This window comes from Solanum tuberosum, unplaced genomic scaffold (assembly GCF_000226075.1).
Source record: "Solanum tuberosum cultivar DM 1-3 516 R44 unplaced genomic scaffold, SolTub_3.0 scf00002, whole genome shotgun sequence".
NCBI lineage: Eukaryota > Viridiplantae > Streptophyta > Magnoliopsida > Solanales > Solanaceae > Solanum > Solanum tuberosum.
Genome location: NW_006238928.1, coordinates 5,456,284 through 5,475,193, shown reverse-complemented (window position 1 = coordinate 5,475,193; position 18,910 = coordinate 5,456,284). Strand labels below are relative to the sequence as shown.

Here is an 18,910-nt window from a genome sequence, read left to right as displayed (position 1 = left end):
TTGATGATTATGAAGGCTTATGAATGGAACTTATCTAAATTGCTTTGAGTTATTGAATCGTATCATTATGTATGTCTTAGCTATGGTAAATTGAAGGTTTGTTGATGACTTATGAGCATGGCCTTTAAAGGGCAAGTTATGGTTAAATTACATGATGAAGTAGAATTGTGTTTGATCTATTGATCGACTTGAAAGGTGGAGGTGTTTAATTACTATGTGTGACTATAATGTGAAGCAGATGTGTGATTTAAATGAATGAATGATGATCATGGTTAGAATCTAATTGTGTTAGGATTGAATGTTATCTCTCCATTAACACTTGCGAATGATGGTGATTGTGTGAAAGGCTTTTCTCACATACACACACTTTGAATGAAGAATGAATGAAGTTTCTAAGATAATGTTAATGATGTTGAGTCTATTGAAAGTCTATTCTCAATTGTACCCTAATGAATGAAAATACATATTGTGAAAGGACATTCTCACAATATAGGATTCCTAGGTGAAAGGATATTCTCATCTTTGAATCTATAAGCTTTCCAATGAACAAATGAATGTTGGGTTGGGATGGATTCCCATCCGGGAGTTGAGGCGAGGTATCTTGTAGCAATCCCTTATCCCATAATGAATTAAAGTAATGAATGTAATGTACTCCGTGGGGAATAATGCTAAGCACAGAGAGGATATGGTTGAGATGGGTGCTCATCCGTGAGTTGAGGTGTGGTACTTAGTAGCAATCTCGTGAGATGGATGCTCATTCGTGAGTTGAGGTGGGGTATCTAGTAGCAATCTCCCTATCCCATAACTATGTGCCCACATAGGTCTAGCTAGTGGATCCACTTAAGCTAAAGAACAATGGTCCTACCTTAGGCAAGTAGGAATCCCTTATCCGGTGAGGGTGACACCGGGATTCCATGTCAAGCTCTCATGGTCTATGTCGGTTAAGGCTTACCCCCACAAAGAATGTTAATGAATTATGGTTTCTTAAGGATGTACTACTTAGAGTAGGTGGTGGTATGGGACGCCACCTATGCATTGCACAAGTAGGCATTTGAGAGGAGTCATGGTGTATTCCTTATAATGTTAATGAAATGAATGTGCTCTTATGATCATGTTAATGAAGAATGTTGATCTTATGTCTTAATGAATGAAGGTTTTCTTAATGAAGTTAATGAATGAGAGACTTAAATGCTTATATGTTCAAATGTAAAGATGCATGCTATACTTGGATTGTATATATATGAGTTACTTCCTTGTATGACTTGTTGAGTATGAGTGTGCCTAGTCTATGGTGACTTCAAAGGAGCACTTGGTGTGAGTAGTAGTATGGGATGCTACTTGCACATTGCACAAGTGTGACTTAGAGTTATCTTAGGTGATGGTCCCTATGTGATGATTATGTCTATGTAATGTGGTGTCTCTTATGTGTGACTATTGTGTAAAGATGGAAAGGTAGTATGGTGAGTTCACCTTTGGTGACCTTAGGGTGATGCTTTGGTGTGGATGGTGGTAAGGGACGCTATCCATACATTGCACAAAGGGTTGCCTAAGGGTTTCTTGAGGTGAAGAGTTAAAGGTAAAGGAATGGTTTATATGTGAAGTATGTTCTAATGTGAATAATGACTTGTATGTTGGCTATGATTAAGTATTATGACTCTTATACTTGTATTTCATGAAGTTTTTATCAAAATGGCATTAAAGCATGACTTTCAAACAAATGTCCTTTTTAAGCATGTTTTTGCATGGCTATCATACTTAGTACGTAATTATGCTAACCCATTCTTCTTCTATGTTTTACTACAAGTGTAGGTTGCGGTAATTGAGTATCTCTCTAGTTGGAACTTGGACTAGATTTCTTCCAAGACATCTTTTGGTATGTCCTCATAGATCGAGGACATAGACTTTTAATGTTTCTAGTTCTTTTATGTTTTAAGACTATTGTTAAGACTTCGATTGTAAAGGGTCGTGACCCTATCTTGTATAAAGTTTTGTCTAAGATGGCCATGTGAGACTTTAGTATTCCGCTGCTTTAAAACTGAGTTTTCGATTGTTGGTTTTATTAAGAAAAGTTTTAATTCCGCACTATTTTTATTACCTATGCGATGAATGAATGCTATGAGGCTTGTATAAGACCCCTTCGGGGTCGAGTACATCGTGTTACCACTAGGGGGTGCTCTCGGGTCGTGACACGTTTGAAGGTCTGTCAAATTACTTGTGGATTCGCTTGAAAGTATTTGCTCACGCTTCAAGAGGTAATTCTTGAATTAAATTTCAGCAAATTTATGTGTTCTAGCATATGATTATATGTGTTCCAGCATGAACGTTAAGCCGTACAATTCTGGCATGCGTCTGCTCTCCATATAGTTTTCAAACATTAACTATATATATTTTTTCCAACAAACAAGGATATTAAAGAATTTATTGTTTTTTTTGGAAGTTTTTTTCAACGAAAAATAAAATTATGGAGTAAAATTTTGTTAAGAATATTATAAATTGTGTGAAATTCGTTAACTTTTTTATAAAATTTAACAAAAAGATGAAATTGGTTAATTTTTAAGTAGTTGCAAGATTTTTTGGATTAAGAAAATATAATTTAAAGTGGGATATATTACTTTACTTTACTTTTACTTACTATATTAGAAGTTGGGGTTTAGGAGAGGTATCAACATGTTAGTTGTTTGTCAATAAAATTAAGGTTAAGGGTTGTTTTGTCATTTTATTTATGAACTACATTATATTATGGTAGCTAAATGTAAGTCGCTTATATTTAAGAGTCACTGCATTGGCTGTGGAAATGTGTTATTACTATTTATTTTTTTGGTTTTCCACCCGGTGTCCGGAACCCACATTGGAGCTCCGACTAAATCTGGATCGCACTCTGCAGGGCTCATTTAGGAGTGGCGCTCCCAACATGATTTTCTCCATACCTAAGGCTCGAACCCGAGATCTCTGGTTAAGAGTGAAACACTTCCACCAGTGCACCACAACCCATGTTGGTGTGTTATTACTACTTTGCCACCACATGGCTGTTGAAATGAATTATTACTACTTTGTCACCTAATGACTTTGGGAAAATTCTTTACTTTGAATACGAATAATTAATATTTCCTCCTCCTTATTTTATTTTGTACCTTTTTCTTTTTAATTCGTTTAAAAAATAATGTTATTTTACTATAATTATAAATAATTTAAATTTAAATTTTTTATTCTTAATGAAATAATTTACAATCACACAAATATCTAATAATATTGTTTTAGCCCATAAATTTCAAAAGTTTTTTTTTGTGAAACATAATGACAAATCAAATGCCACATAAAATGAGACGACAGAAGTATTATATAGAAGCCGACAGTTATTTGTGATATGTCTGCTTCTAGCGTAGGGTATTTTTAAATTTTTTGTATTCTCTTTGTTTTAATTTTGTCTTATTTTTCTTTTTAATCTGTTATACATTTAAAAATTGTGTAAAAAAGTACTATGAATCACAATGATTAATAATTTTAAATATCTAAAAAATTTATCAAAAAATTGATTGACTCTCCAAATTTTATCTATGTCACATAAATTGAAATAAAAAATATTGAACCAAAACTCTCATAGCAGTCAAAGTTGAATTTATTAAAGGGGCCAGATTATTGATGACCCCATAGCATACCCGGTTGTGAGTACAAGCGACTATACAATAGTTCTTCCTCCACTCCGAGTAAAGAGAAAAATGATAGATGAAGATAATATTCATTCATCACTGTGTGTGTGCTGTTTTTTCCTCTTCCTTCCTCTCATCTTTCTTCTGTAATCCTTCCCCTTTTTATGCGTTCAGCGCGGTGGAGCAGAGCACAACGGAGTTCGTATACCGCTTCGGTTGTTGCAGAATCGAACGGGTATTTGGAAGTTGGAACAGTAAGTTTGTAAAGTCAAGCCATATTTGATCAACCTACTTTTATCATTTTTCATCGATTTTACCCTCAGATCACTAAATTTCTTGAGTTTTTTTTGTTGATTATCGGGTGATGTTTTTTTTGCTTGTATTAATGAGAATTTTCAGCGATTTTTGTTAATTTTGAGCTAGGTAAATGTTTTGTGTTGCCGCTTATGGTTGAAGTTTTCAACTTCTTTATGGGGGATGGATTGAGATGGAGAAAAATTACTATTTAACCCTCATTTCTGGAAGAAAAATTGTGGAAGGGTAAATGGGTTGTTTGGGTTTATTTTTGTTTTTTCTCGAGATGATCTTTAGGAGGTTTTAGGCTCTTCAAATTGAGTTTATGTACTTCATGATTAATGTTTTGTCATGTATGTTTTCAGAAAGATTTATGGTTGATTGTTTATCTTCATTCCTGAGCGATTTGGGAATTAAATGTAGTGACATTATCTATTTTAAGATCAGTGCGTACTTAGCTAAGAAGTAAATGATTCATACATGTGATATGAGCTATCAAGGTTTAGTTTACACTTGACATTTGGTTTGGTGTTTTTGTTAGAGACTTGCATGTCTGTGTAAGGATAAGTAATTGGTTGGAGGATCCTGATTTTAAAGAAGTTCTAATTTGCGATCAAAGACAAATTATTTAGTGATTTATATAAAATGGAGTTGAATAGAGCAAAATGGATAAAGAGAACATGTGTAGTGTTGCCGAAGTAATTTTAAATTGAGGTGTAGTTGAATTGTGTTGAGTTCCCACATCGCTAGATGATAGGTTATTTAGTCTCCTTATATATGATATTTGGGAAACCATCCCTACATGAGCTAGTTCTTGAGGTTAATTATGCCCAAAATTCACTTCTTATCATGGAAAATAATCATTGTAGAAAAGAAACAATTTTGCATAGCAGTACCACCAATAGGATCGGAACCCTCATGTGTTATGGAATGGAAGAAACTAGAAAGAGAAATTAATGAGAGAATGAATGATAACTCTTTGTATTGATTCTTGCATTGATTCAAATAGAAGAGTACATCCCTATTTATAAATAATTAAGGAGAATCCTTCCTTAAGAAGAATCCTTCTAGATACTAAACTAAAATAAAACTAAATATTTTGCAATTAGTGTAAACCCTAGACTTGAAAGGAAATTAAATACTATAAAATATTTTTAGACTAAAAAGGAAAAGTAAAAAGATTCTACCAAATTTCAACAATTTGCAATTAATGTAAACTCTAGACTTGAAAGGAAATTAAATACTATAAAATATTTTTAGACTAAAATAAAAAAAAAAAAAAAGATTCTACCAAATTCCAACATTCCCCCTCAAACTCAAGTTGGTGTATCTAACTTGAGTTTGAACACTTAGTTATTCTTGAGAATATCTCTCATTTTCATGTTTTTTTCCAAACTTCTTTTGTCATCTCAAATACAATGATTTTAGAGAAGATTGAATTTGCAACTGAATTTTGAATTACAATTTTGGCTTTGTATATTTTGGTTTCCCTTCTGAGTGAAGTTTGATTTCAGCAGCGGAATAATAAGTTTTTTCAGAGAGTGGTTGTATGAGTTTATCTTCCATTACAGTTTTCCACAAATCATAAGCCTTCATCCTAACTGCCAAGATTTGATAATTTTCACCATTGAAGGTTTGTGGGGCATTGAAAGAAAGAGTATTGTTTGTCATGGTTTGAAAATAAGGTTTAAAATAGTATGAATTAAAATTGGTTATAAGTAGCCCTGCGTTAAAAATAAAAGCGCGGGTTATAATTGGGTTGATAATATGTATGAAAATAAAGTGGTTGAAAGTTCTTTTTCAATGAACTCACAGATCCATTAAAATCAATGGAAGGCTCTGATACCACTGTTATGGAATGGAAGAAACTAGAAAGAGAAATTAATGAGAGGATGAATGATAAATCTTTGTATTGATTCTTGCATTAATTCAAATAGAAGGTACATCCCTATTTATAATTAATTAAGAAGAATCCTTCCTTAAGAAGAATCCTTCTAGATACTAAACTAAATGAGAATCCTTCTAGATACTAAACTAAAATAAAATTAAATATTTTGCAATTAATGTAAACTCTAGACTTGAAAGGAAATTAAAATACTATAAAATATTTTTAGACTAAAAATAAAAAATAAACAAAAAGATTCTACCAAATTCCAACATTCTATAAAATAATATGATTGATAAATCAGATAACAAAAAACTTATACTAAATATCAAAATATTATTATATCAAAACTAATATAAAGAAAAATATTGAAACTTTAGAGAGAATAAATCTCCCCATAAACAAGACTCTTAAACAACTACATTGTGGATGTTATTGTTATTGTGTTAAAAGAAACAAACATATATTTATAGAGTCCTAAAACCTTTCCTACTAGAAAAGAACTAGTTACTCCAAAACCTTGTCCTAAAAGGAAAGAATAAACCAAATATGAAAGAATATTATATTTTCCTTTCAAGAAAAGTAAAAACATTTATGGTAATATTTGGTCTTTTCTTTAAGGAAAAATAAATCTTAAATTATGGTAAGAAAATCAGGGCAAAACCCTAACATCATGTGCTCCAACTCAAGAAATTGCGTTCCCATAGTGTCCTCTCTTATTGCTCTTCCTTTTCATAAGGTCTGGGCCAAGCCCTTTTCAATTAATGGTTTACCTGATATTAGGCTCTAATCTTATATTTTCAACGCCTTAGATGTCCATTCCTGAACGTGTTAGGCCGTGTTGAGTTACCATATCAATAGTTGATAGGTCATTTAATCTCCTTATGTGGTATTGGACGACCATCACCTCATGAGCTAGCTTTTGAGGTTGAGTTATGCCCAAGATCCATTTCTAATCAAATTGATTGATGGATTCTTTAATATCATTAAAATTTGAACCAAAAAGGTTTAAAATAGCCTTGAACTATGCAAAATTGAACAAAAATTCTCGCAATTAATAGTTTGGTCTAAAAATACTCTTGTCGTCCATAGTTTGGTCTGAATATGCCTCTATTGTTACTTAATGGGTCAAAAATGTCCTTTTCCGGATAAACATAATGGGTCAAAAATGTTCTTTTTCATATATTAATTCCTTTACTTTTAATCACATTTCACTCCTAATAAAATTATTACTTATAAAGAATATATATAAGATCATAGTAACCCATTCTTAGTTTAATTTCGATAACAATAAAAATATTTCTAATAAAATAGAAAATATTTGTACTTTTTAATCTTTTTCGAATTGAAGTAGGATAAATATTTGCTAATAAAAAAATTATTATTTAGAAAAGACTGTGTTTGAAAAGAAATGAAATAACATATTTACTTGGAAAAGGGGCATTTTGACCCATTATGTAACAATAAGGCATTCTTAGACCAAATTATTTACTGAGGGCATTTAAAGACTAAAGTCACCTATTTCAAAAAAAAAATATTATTAACTGAGGGCATTTTTGTTCAATTTCGCATAGTTCAAGGGCATTATTGACCCTTTCCCGAAATTTGAAACATTAATCTTTGTGTAGTTGTTGAGATTATAATTAAGTACTAAAAATGTGCTCTCTCTAAAAGTTTAATCTTTTAGATGAGATGATCACACACTTCAACATGGTATCAAACAGAGGTCCTGTGATCGAATCTCACCACCACCCAAATAAAAAAAAAGAATTTCCACGAGCTTGGTCCTTGAAAATAGAATCAGGTCCGCACGTGAGGGGCGTGTTGAGATTATGATTAACTATTAAAAGTGTGCTCTCTCTAACAGATTAAGCTTTTAGATGAGATGGCCACACACTTCAATAGTAGTTATTCTCCCTTAATCGACTGGTAATTGCATTCTGATTTTTAATAAGGATTTTCTGGAGACTGTTTTTTTAAGAAGGATTTTTGCATTGGATTTTGAATAAGACCTTTTGTTTGTCATGTTTTTTTCAGGGTTATGGAGAGTAAAGTTTGATTGTGCAAATCCTCATGCAGAGTAAATAAGCTAGACTTGAAGCTTTTGTGCTGTAGTAGCTTTATCAGAGAAAATGTTGGAGGCTCCAAAGTTTGCAGGACTTATAGACTTAAATGAGGACCTTGATAATTATGGCCTCGCTCAAATTTTTTACCATAAGCTTGGTGAAGGATCAAACAAGTCAATTGACAGTTACGGGAGCTTGCAGTTGAGCGATGGTGGAGGTTCCGTCGCGATGTCAATGGATAACAACAGCATTGGATCAAATGGTTTCCACACTCTTATTTTAAACCACCATGGCCTCAAGCGTGTCTGCAATAACTATTTTGTGGTAGCTAGTGTAAACAGGAGAAGAGTTTCTCATGGGTTGAGTGATGATGTGTGGATCGTCGATTTCCTACTGATGGGCTTGAGAATTATGATGTGTGGACGATTGATTTGAGGAAGCTGAACATGGGCTCAACTTTTGCTCAAGGGGCTTTTGGGAAACTCTACAAGCTGGGAACATATAATGGCGAGGATGTTGCTATCAAGCTTCTAGAGAAGCCAAAAAATGATCTTGAGAGAGCTCATTTGATGGAGCAGGCATTTCAGCAGGAAGTTATGATGTTGGCAAGGTTGAAGCATCTAAATATAGTGCGTTTTATTGGTGCATCTCGTAAACCTATGGTCTGGTGTATTGTGACTGAATATGCAAAAGGTGGATCAATGCGTCAGTTTCTGGCCAGACGATAAAATCGATCTGTGCCCTTGAAGTTAGCGGTGAAACAGGCTTTAGACGTGGCAAGGGGGATGGAATATGTACATGACTTGAATATGATACACCGCGACCTGAAATCTGACAATCTACTCATTGTTGCGGATAAGTCAATCAAGATTGCGGATTTCGAGGTTGCTCGTATTGAGGTGCAAACTGAAGGAATGACACCAGTGGAACATACCGCTGGATGGCTCCGTAAGTGTCTGGTTCTCTAGAATCTTTGTTTATCCTATTATCTTATTCCATTCTTTGGCCTTTTGGCAAAAGCCAATAAGAAAACTACTTTAGCTTTTCATTACTCCTATTGGATTATTTCATCTTCTTGTGTTAGTTTTATTATAGTTCCCAATGTCCTCCTATTATTTGATTCATATAGATTGTTGAGAATATAGTTAAGTAAATATAATCTTAAGCTATTAGAGAGAGCACACTTTATACTGTATCAAAGCAGTCAGAGCAGGCAGAGATCCGGTATCGAATCTCACTACCACTTGTCGTTAAAAAAGAATTTTCATGTGCTTGGCACATGCAAAGAAGGATCAGACCTGCACTTGAGGGGGCCTGTGGGCCTAGTGGTGCATACAATACAACCTTACTTACCAAGGAAAGGGAGGAATGGCTGCAAACAGAAATAAATTTTGTTCAGCCTGATATTCGCTTGGATGTTAATTTTTTTTACAATATAACCTTCTCTTGATGGTTTGAAATATAGCTGCATGTTGCATATCGTTTTGAAAATTGAAAGGTAATGCGCACTTATAAGCTGTTTTTTGAACTTTTTTTCCTTGAACTGTGGAAAGGTAATACCATTATCCTTTAAAAAAGAGAGAAGGTAACTAATACCCCTATCCCTTCTGTATGCTCCGCCTAAAGTTAAATGTACAACATGCCTATTCTGTACTCCACTATTCTGGTAGTTAATAATTGTAGTACTGAACTATGGATGTACTACTATTTAATCTGTCCAGGATTAATATATTTCATATTTGAATATTAAAAACTAATTAAGGGTGTCATGTAGAATTTCTCTTACAAGAAAATAAAAATGGACAAAAAAAGGAAATATACTGGGTAAAGACTCTAGTTGTAAAGTTTTATTTTCTAAAATTTTCCCATTTTTTATTATCATTTTTACTTTATTCAAAAAATTGTGAAGACTTTAAAATAGTTCACTACTTATTAAGAAAGAAAAAATAGAATGTGTCACTGTCATTTTATTGTTTTGACTACTTTCCATCAGATTAAAAGCAAATTGTTTGTTACTGAAGAATAAAAGTAACTGGAGATGGTATTTTGTACCACTATAACTACAACTACAACAGCTATGCCTTAATTCCACGCTAGTTGTGGTTGCTTCTGAATTATTGACTTTGGTACTTAAGAATATGCAATTATGTTCGTTTCTTTTTGAGTAAAAATTGCTAGAGTGCGGTTTTATGATGTAATTTTTGATAGCATAACAAAATGGGAGTGCTCTCTTATTACCAATGGAGATGCTTTAACAGTCTCTTTGAAGTATTTCTCCAAAAAGAGTGACAGGTTATACTTTCTTTTGAAACAGTTCTCCTCCTAATGCCAACTAGTCTGCATTACGGTGACATTGATGCTTATTCATAATCCTTATTCTTCTGTTTCTTTGATATGTCCACTACACCATCCCTTCCAATCTGACACTCTTCCCATTTTTCTCAAAATACAAAACAACAACAATATACTAGTGCAAGACTACAATCCCACATGTGGGGTTTAGGGAGGGTAAGATGCGCGCGCCCAAACCTTACCCCTACCTTTATGGGGGTAGAGAGGTTGTTTCCGGTAAATCATCAACCTCAAAAAATAAGAAGACGAATTTAACGTACGATTATAAGAAAATAAGACAAAAAAAAAACAGGATATAGAGCAAATAGAGCAACAAATAGTAATAAACACAAAAGAACAAAGAAACCATGTGATTCGTAAATAATATTATGATTTACGATTAAGGAGAAATGGAGAGGAGGCTATCCCCTACCTCTCCCACATGAAATGGACAACACTCGGCGACCCACTAACTTTCTACACTAATCCTCTAACCCCCAACATTCATATCTAGGGTCAGGTAAGTTGTGTCATATGCTATCTAATCACCTCCCTCACTCTGTTCTTCTTCAACCTACCTCTACCCCTCCTGACTTCTATTTTAACCAATTCTGCCACCACCTTACGGGCGCATCCACACACCTCCTCTTCACATGTCCAAACCATCTCAACCTCGCCTCCCTCATCTTATCTGCCATGAAGGCCACTGCCACCTTGCCTTGTATATCTTCGTTTCTTATCATCTTTCTCAGTATACCCACACATCCATCTAAACATCCTTATTTCTGCTACATTCATCTTCTGAATGTGGGTGTTCTTAATTGATCAACACTCCGATCTGTACCCATATTGGCACCTGCACCTAAGTACAAGCGAACTTAGACCACAAATGCAGCAGACTGGTGTCCTGTCTTAGATTTTGACCTCTAGGAATAGAGTTCCAACTCATTTTATTTGAATTGCTTTTCTAAAAAGCCTAGCAACTCATTCATGGTGCACAACATAGCCTTGACTACCAAAATGATTTCAAATAGATATTATTGGTTTTGGTCAAGTTCAGAGACTAGAATAGTATCAACAGAAGATGTCTATCAATGCATGACATTGAAATCAGGGCCGGCTCTATGCTTTCAAAAATAAGGCCTTTGCCTTAGTCTCCCAAATTTCGGGGGCCCCAAATTTTTGTCAAGAATAAATTATGTGTTAAAATTTTTATAGAAAAATTAATTATTTATGATAAAAAGTATAATTTTTTTTAAAATAAATTATTTATCCACTTTAACATCTTTTGTACTTTGTTAAAAATAAGAATTAACAGTGAAAAGTGTTAACAAAGTGAATTACAAATTCTTTTTTATTTCTTTTTAAATTTTAGTTTCAAGCATTACTCTAAGCATATTAAAATGAGGTATACCAAGTCATTAACTTTTTGAGTCAAATTCTATGATTCTAAACTTCTAACTCTTATCTTTATTTAATATTTATCAACTTATTACTTATATCATTATGTTAACAATACATATAATAATTGTCTCACTTAAAGGATGTTTTTCAATGTTGTGTTGATAAAATCTTACCTAAAACTAGTAACTCAAAAAACAATATTAAGTACTAAAAAATTTCATCTTAATAGTGTAATTTTTTTTTTTGAATAAATACGTATATGAAGTGTATTTATATTTTAGGCCGCGAATTGAAATTTCGCTTTAGGCCCCCAATTACGTTGAGCCGCCCCTGATTGAAATGATGAAGTTTTTGGGAGGAATGCTGACACAGTGTCTGGGGTTAGGGTCCTTAAGTCATCAACAAGAAGAACCTGAGTCAAGTGATCAGGTCAGCACATTTTAGTGATTCCATACTGTGGCCTTTGCTGGAGAGTGCTATTCAAGCTCAGTTCTTCCAACTATATAGGTAGCTCTGTTTTTTATTTCCTGCAGGGAAAATATCACTAGATTGCCATATCAACTATTAATTCAGACTCCTACTCTTGATTATTATTTTTTTGCACACCAATTTCGTAAAAAAGGGTAGATTAGTTTAGATCACTCTGCGAGAATTGGTGATCTCATCTTGCTTACCGGGAGAGATGTTGCTTCCAGACCATCTTATCACCTAGATAGCGAGAGGCCACTCAATGATGAACACTACTGAAAACTGCCTACTCTTCAACTACTCTTGATTGGAAACTCCTTGTGAAGATCATTCTATAGTCGGTGATTCAGTTATAGTTTAGTTAATTTTGCTGATACCTTCGTTTGGTGGTTTGGTTGATTAGTTCCAGGTCATACTTACTTTGTTTATAGCAGTTGTTACCATCTATAGAGATTGTGTACTCTGTTAAGTAGGGATAATTGATCTTACAGATACCTTCAATATAATTGTACACTTAGCCTTTTCATCGCATCAGAGTTTGTGCAATATCTCTGCGCCTTCTAAAATATCTATTTAACCTACTTTAATAATGTTGACCTACTTTTAAAAAATAAAAACGTTGTTGACGGATTACCTTTAAGGTTCATTCTTTCCTAAGATGGTGCTCGCATTACTCGAGATATTTTCCAACACCACATTCTAGATCTAGAAAACTCGTAGATTTTCCAGTGTTGATCAACGACTTGGAAGTATGGTTTGGGTTAAGGCATTGACTTGCTATTAAAAAGGGAACAAGGAGTATAATTTCATTGTAACCAGGGAACTCTTTTTTAACCTTTTATTGCATTTAGAAAGTTTAGACTTAAACATACAAGGGATTAGCTCCTTTATTGGAATAAATTGAGGGATCAACTTCGCCGAGAACCACAAAAGTGCTACCTTTTATTCTGAAAAGAGGATCAGTGTTGTCTCTCGACTTTTTGCAACGATTCCGTCTGTAGGTCGAAAAGATGAGGACTCCAGAGAATTGGAAGCTCAATCTAATTCTTCCAAAACTTTGTATTTAAATCAGCAGCGTCTTACTAGATGCTATCAAGAAGTAGAATTTGGGAATTGAGAAGTAGCTCTTTGGTGCCAACTGCCATATTGACGATATGGAGAGAGGAACAAAGAGTGTTTGGAGGAGTAGAAATCTCCCTTGTATAGTTTGGTTGTGCTTTTGAAGGAGAAAAACCTAAAATGCCGGAATAGTTGAAGGGACTTGAAGCTAAATGTATGAAGTGAAGCCTTCAATTTCAGAAAATAAAGTACCATACATATATGAGCATAATAGTTCCTCTCAAACAAAAAGGTAATATAAAGTGGTTATTAAGGAAAAAAGAATTAGGTGGTACCAAGATCCTATAGAGTACTGAAGAATTTCATCCCATTTTCCTCCTTTATGACTTAAATCCTTGGTCTGGATATCGATTTCTTTTTGACATAGTGGATATCGAATATTTTTAAAAATAAGCATTTTCTACCTTCTCTTGAATCATGACTGTTCGGTGTCTTAATATTTTTGGACTCTATGAAGTGTTTAAATTCTTGTCAGTATTTGTGGGAGTTCAGTGCATAGAGATTGTACATATTTAATGTGAACAATAAAGGGATTGTTCTATTATGGTAAGTTCAATCACTGTGTGTAAATGGTCAAAAGAGTTTCTCCAAATGTGTAAAAGGTCAAAAGGTTATATCCGAAATCAAGTGTACCTCTCTTAATAGTGTTGTTTAGGTTCTCTTGTGATTCATTCATCTCAGTATGTGTCTCATCTCTAGAATACTCGTGTTGCCCCGCCCAACCGGTATGCCTTGGTGTGTTCTTAGTACGCCTACAAATTGGGATGCAAGTATCGTGGCACGTAAGTCCCAACATTCAGGGCATTCTCTTAAGCATAAATTCCAACATTCTGGGCGTTCATTTGTGGCGTATGCCCAGGGAACTTTTTAAAATTGGAACCAAAATTGCTTAATAGATCCTTTTTTTTAATAGTTAGATACTCAAAAATGAACTCATAGTAAATTTTCATACCAAAAAAACTCATAACTCAAAGGCCTCTTTGTTAAAGAATGACAAAAGTCTCACATTGGTGGTTAATGAGATGGGTGGACTCCTTATAAAGCTTGGGCAATCCTCCTTCCTTAGAGCTAGCTTTTGGGGTGTGAGTTAGGCCCAAGACCTAATTTAACACTCTTCGAATTGTTTATTCTGATTTTTCAATTCTCCTTTTGTCGTTTACTGAGTAACCAATAATCGCTAACATTTCTACCCTTTGTTTGCAATGTGCAAACTATAGAGCAAGAGCTCTAACCTCCAATATTCTCTCTGCTTCCATGCTTGCAGTTTCCTTCTTTATGCTTTATTTTCGTCTATTTTTTTGCTCTCGTTAATTTATTATTTTCATGTTGTTGGTTTTAGAATTTCTTTTGGTATCAATATAGTTTAGATGTTGAGTCTTTATAGTTTATGACTTTATTCCTCTCTTTTTTCCTATTTGTATTATAATATGAGCTTTTATGATTTAATTACTAGTTTTAAGTTTTCCAATGATAACTTCATATTATTGTCATCTATTTTGATAATTGTGGTGTTACAACTTTTAGTATGTACTATCATCAGTGGCGGACCCAGCATTTTACATAAGTGGGTTCAATTAGTAAATAGAGATCGATAGTAATATTCAATAGTATAACCAACATCGAGCACAACAAATGATTTACCCCGTTGCTTTTTTATTTGTTTATTTATACAAATAGTAATGTAACCTCTCTTTTTTTTACAGCTCAAAACTTTTTTATTTAATAAAGGAGAAAAAAGATTAAAAATTTACAAAGAACCTTTTTACATTTATTTTAACTAACTAAATCAAAAGTAAATTAACAAACTATATATAATTTCATATTTTTGTTAAAAATCTATGAATTAAAGTACCAAAATCCAATCACCAAAAGTATAATTTTTTATTGAAGTAATAAGATTATAGAAATTTATTGAATTTGAATAATTAAAAAACAAAATATACAAAGTGAAATAGAAAAAAAGAAGAAGAAAATATTAATATACTCCTAGTAAATTTTTGAGCTAGCATATTAACATGGTCAGTTAATTTTTTTCGTTTTTTTAAAAGGAGCAAAGCCAATTAATTAATATTGAACCAAAAGTAGCAAAGACAATTAATTAATAGTTTAATGCTGAATTAAAAGTAGCAAAAAAACATGAGATGATATAGGAGGGATTCGAACCCGCACATTAGGCATGAGTTTGAACCCCTAGACCGCTGCTCCAAAGTAAAGTTTAGTGTTACATGGGTTCAAATTATTGTATTCCATACATATACAATAAATTTCGGAATGAAGAGCGTTCAACTGAACCCGCTTGCAACCACGCAGGTCCGCCCCTGCCCATCATAGTGATGTTATAGGTACAATGAATCTTTACGTCTTTCACATTTTCAAGTAAGAAAAAAAATTCTTTTCCGATGTTCATGTAGATGTTAACATGTTTATATATATATTTCTACTATTTTAAGATATTTCTAAAAAAATTATTTTTTATATGTTGGCTTGTTCATTTTATAGAATATTAAAAATTAAATATCCATGGAGCTTACGTTCCATTCCCCTGGGCTTACGCTTCGCCTTACACCCATGCCTTTTAAAATATTGGCCAGATTTCTCATTTTATTGCCTCAAGTTATGTGGTTTTGCACTTACGAGATGCGTTGTCTCATTTTGTCGGAAGTATGTCGCGGTGCCATCCAATAGAAAGTTGATGGGAGGCAATACTGTATTCTAAAAAAATGAGTGAAGTTGCTTATTGGTGTTTAAGAGTTTAATTTCTTTATTGCTATAGCGATGCCTTTCTCAATTTGGAGCAATAATTAATACTTTATTTCTTTCATTAATTTAGTAACTTATTACCAATCATGAATTCCTTGGAACCACTAATGTACTAGGTAGGTCAGTTATTTCCTTTTCTTTACCAAAAATAGACCAAAAATAGAAGAGGTCAGTCAGTTATTTGTTTCTTGAGCTTGTCATGGTGATCAAGATGGAAAGAGAATGATATGGAACCCTCAATGCATCTCTCTTTCCATAATGTACAACAGAGATTCGATACCCAGTTCCCAATTACAATTGTAGCCCATCTAGCAGCATAAAAGAATTATTAGTGTCAGATCTATCACCCAATTTAGCCGAATCATATTCTGAAACAAGCTTCAAAGTTGCCCAGTAGCAAAAGAATTGGTTGCTTGTACTCCATCTCCTTGAAGCACAACAAGTATTTGTTGGAATACACTTTACCTCTTAATTCTCTGCAGGTTACTTTTGTTATAACTTGCATATATCACACAGCATGCATGAGTTTTAACGGAAAACTTCCCACTTCTATGTGCTCTCCATATTATGCGTCAGGATTCAGATGCTTCTGCTGCCAGCTATTGATATAAAGAAGAATGTCTTTCCATCTCCCAATCAAAGCAGTACCTTCTGATTTCCAGTGTCCGTCCATCTCCAGATTTATGTTTAAGCTTTATATTGGCTGGAAAAGTGAAAAGTGGACTACTTTTCACTTTTCTTTCTTATAGCACACTTCTTTTAGAAATTTACTCTGAAAAAACATGGTGATTGTCCATCTCCAGATTTATGTTTAAGCTTTATATTGGCTGGAAAAGTGAAAAGTGGACTACTTTTTTTCTTTCTTTCTTATAGCACACTTCTTTTAGAAATTTACTCTGAAAAAACATGGTGATTGTCGCTGCCAGAAATAGTGAGGCTGAGATTCTTGAGATCAGAATATATGTATGAGGTGGCTCTGGAAATAGTTAGGTTTTTTGAATGTGGTTGGGATGGGTACGTCACTGTGATGGTAGATGTATCTAAAAAACAGTCCCTTCGGGGACATCCGATAAAAAAAAATCTAAAGAACACAGAATGGGTGACTTGTTGAATGGAAAATATGAAAAATTATACTTTCTAGTAATAGTGCTCTTGCCTGACAATGGGAGTCTTCACTTGAATAAGTTGAATTTAGTTCTAGCAATTTTTGCAATATGTTGTGATTCTTTTCTTTTGCAAAAAAAGAACATGCAAAGTTGTTTAACATGTCACTTGATTTCATTTGCTCTGTTTGCAGGGAGATGATTCAGCATCGACCTTACACCCACAAAGTTGATGTTTATAGTTTTGGTATCGTTCTGTGGGAACTGTTAACAGGTATGCTTCCGTTCCAGAAAATGACCGTTGTGCAGGCAGCTTTTGCTGTAGTCAACAAAGGTGTTCGTCCAGCAATCCCCAATGATTGTTTGCCTGTTCTAAGTGAAATCATGACCTGCTGTTGGGATGCAAACCCTGATAATCGACCACCATTCTCTCAGGTGGTCAGAATGCTCGAAGTTGCAGAAACAGAGATCATGACACTGTCAGAAAGGCCCATTTTAGGTGCTGCATGAGGCAGCCTATGACTACTGATTAATGTGGGAAGTGGAAACTAGAAGCAGTAAAAGCAGGGGTAAAAATTTTGGGAAGCCAAAAAAACAGCTGATTTTAACTCCTGTGTATCTCTATCAAGCATAATTTCTTTGTTCAGATAGGAAAGGGAGTAAGTTACAAGTACTTTTGTTTCTTTGTTGCATCTTTTTTTGTTCTCTTTGGATTTAAGATGCTGATTAGTAGTAATAGAGAGGGCTGATGTGTATCCCTGGACCCTTTGTTGTTGTAAGTTTGATAAACATTATAATGTCCTCAAGATCTTATTTTCTGACCCACGCCCAGACCCTCATCTTTGTATTATAGCCCCCAAATGGTTGATCATGCATTGCAGGAGTGATTTTGTTTGGATGATTGAGGGTATATTGAAATCAATTCATATGTATGAAAGGTATTGTAGGACTGGAATTTGTTTTAACTATTGGGGAGCAAGAATGACATTTTGATTGGAGATGGGACATACTCAAATCAACTTATATGATCACAATATAGCAGCAGGTCTATGAGAGTGAGTTCTTGGGGATTGATTTCTCCAATTACTGGATATCAGAAGTTCCTTAAACTATCCTAGTTGGTCCAGCTTGCCATGGGGCTTCATTGTTGTTCTCAGGCAGGAACACAACGAATTGATTTGAAGTTTGCGTTTACAATCCACGAAAAAGGGTGTACACAGAGACAACTATGTTCCAAATAAAGCCATCTTCAATCTCGAACAATCGTATGCTAAGTAAGAGAGAGTTTTGATTTGGAATAACGCTCGAGATGAAATCCATTTAGGCAATGATTATGTTGAGCCAGAAAGGAAAAAGTACTCTCTAAGGATAGTGTAATTGAGTGAAATTCCTTGAGTAAGAAAAGAGAGTTTTGATTTGGAATAATGCTCGAGATGAATTCCCTTGGGCAATGATTATGTTGAGCCAGAAAGGAAAAAGTACTCTCTAAGGATAGTGTAATTGAGTGAAATCCTTGAGTAAGAAAAGAGAGTTTTGATTTGGAATAATGCTCGAGATGAATTCCCTTGGGCAATGATTATGTTGAGCCAGAAAGGAAAAAGTACTCTCTAAGGATAGTGTAATTGAGTGAAATCCTTGAGTAAGAAAAGAGAGTTTTGATTTGGAATAATGCTCGAGATGAATTCCCTTGGGCAATGATTATGTTGAGCCAGAAAGGAAAAAGTACTCTCTAAGGATCGTGTAATTGAGTGAAATTCCTTTCATATCGTGCAAAACATCGACGAAAGAAGCTATACCACATATAACAGATATGGGTAAGGAATCTTGCTGGAA

At 34.0% G+C, this 18,910-nt stretch overlaps 1 pseudogene; it reads left to right on the top strand.

Annotated features, from left to right (window-relative positions):
* The first annotated feature begins 3,670 nt into the window (after positions 1–3,670).
* Positions 3,671–17,895, top strand: LOC102602637 (serine/threonine-protein kinase HT1-like; annotated as a pseudogene).
* The last annotated feature ends 1,015 nt before the right edge of the window (positions 17,896–18,910 follow it).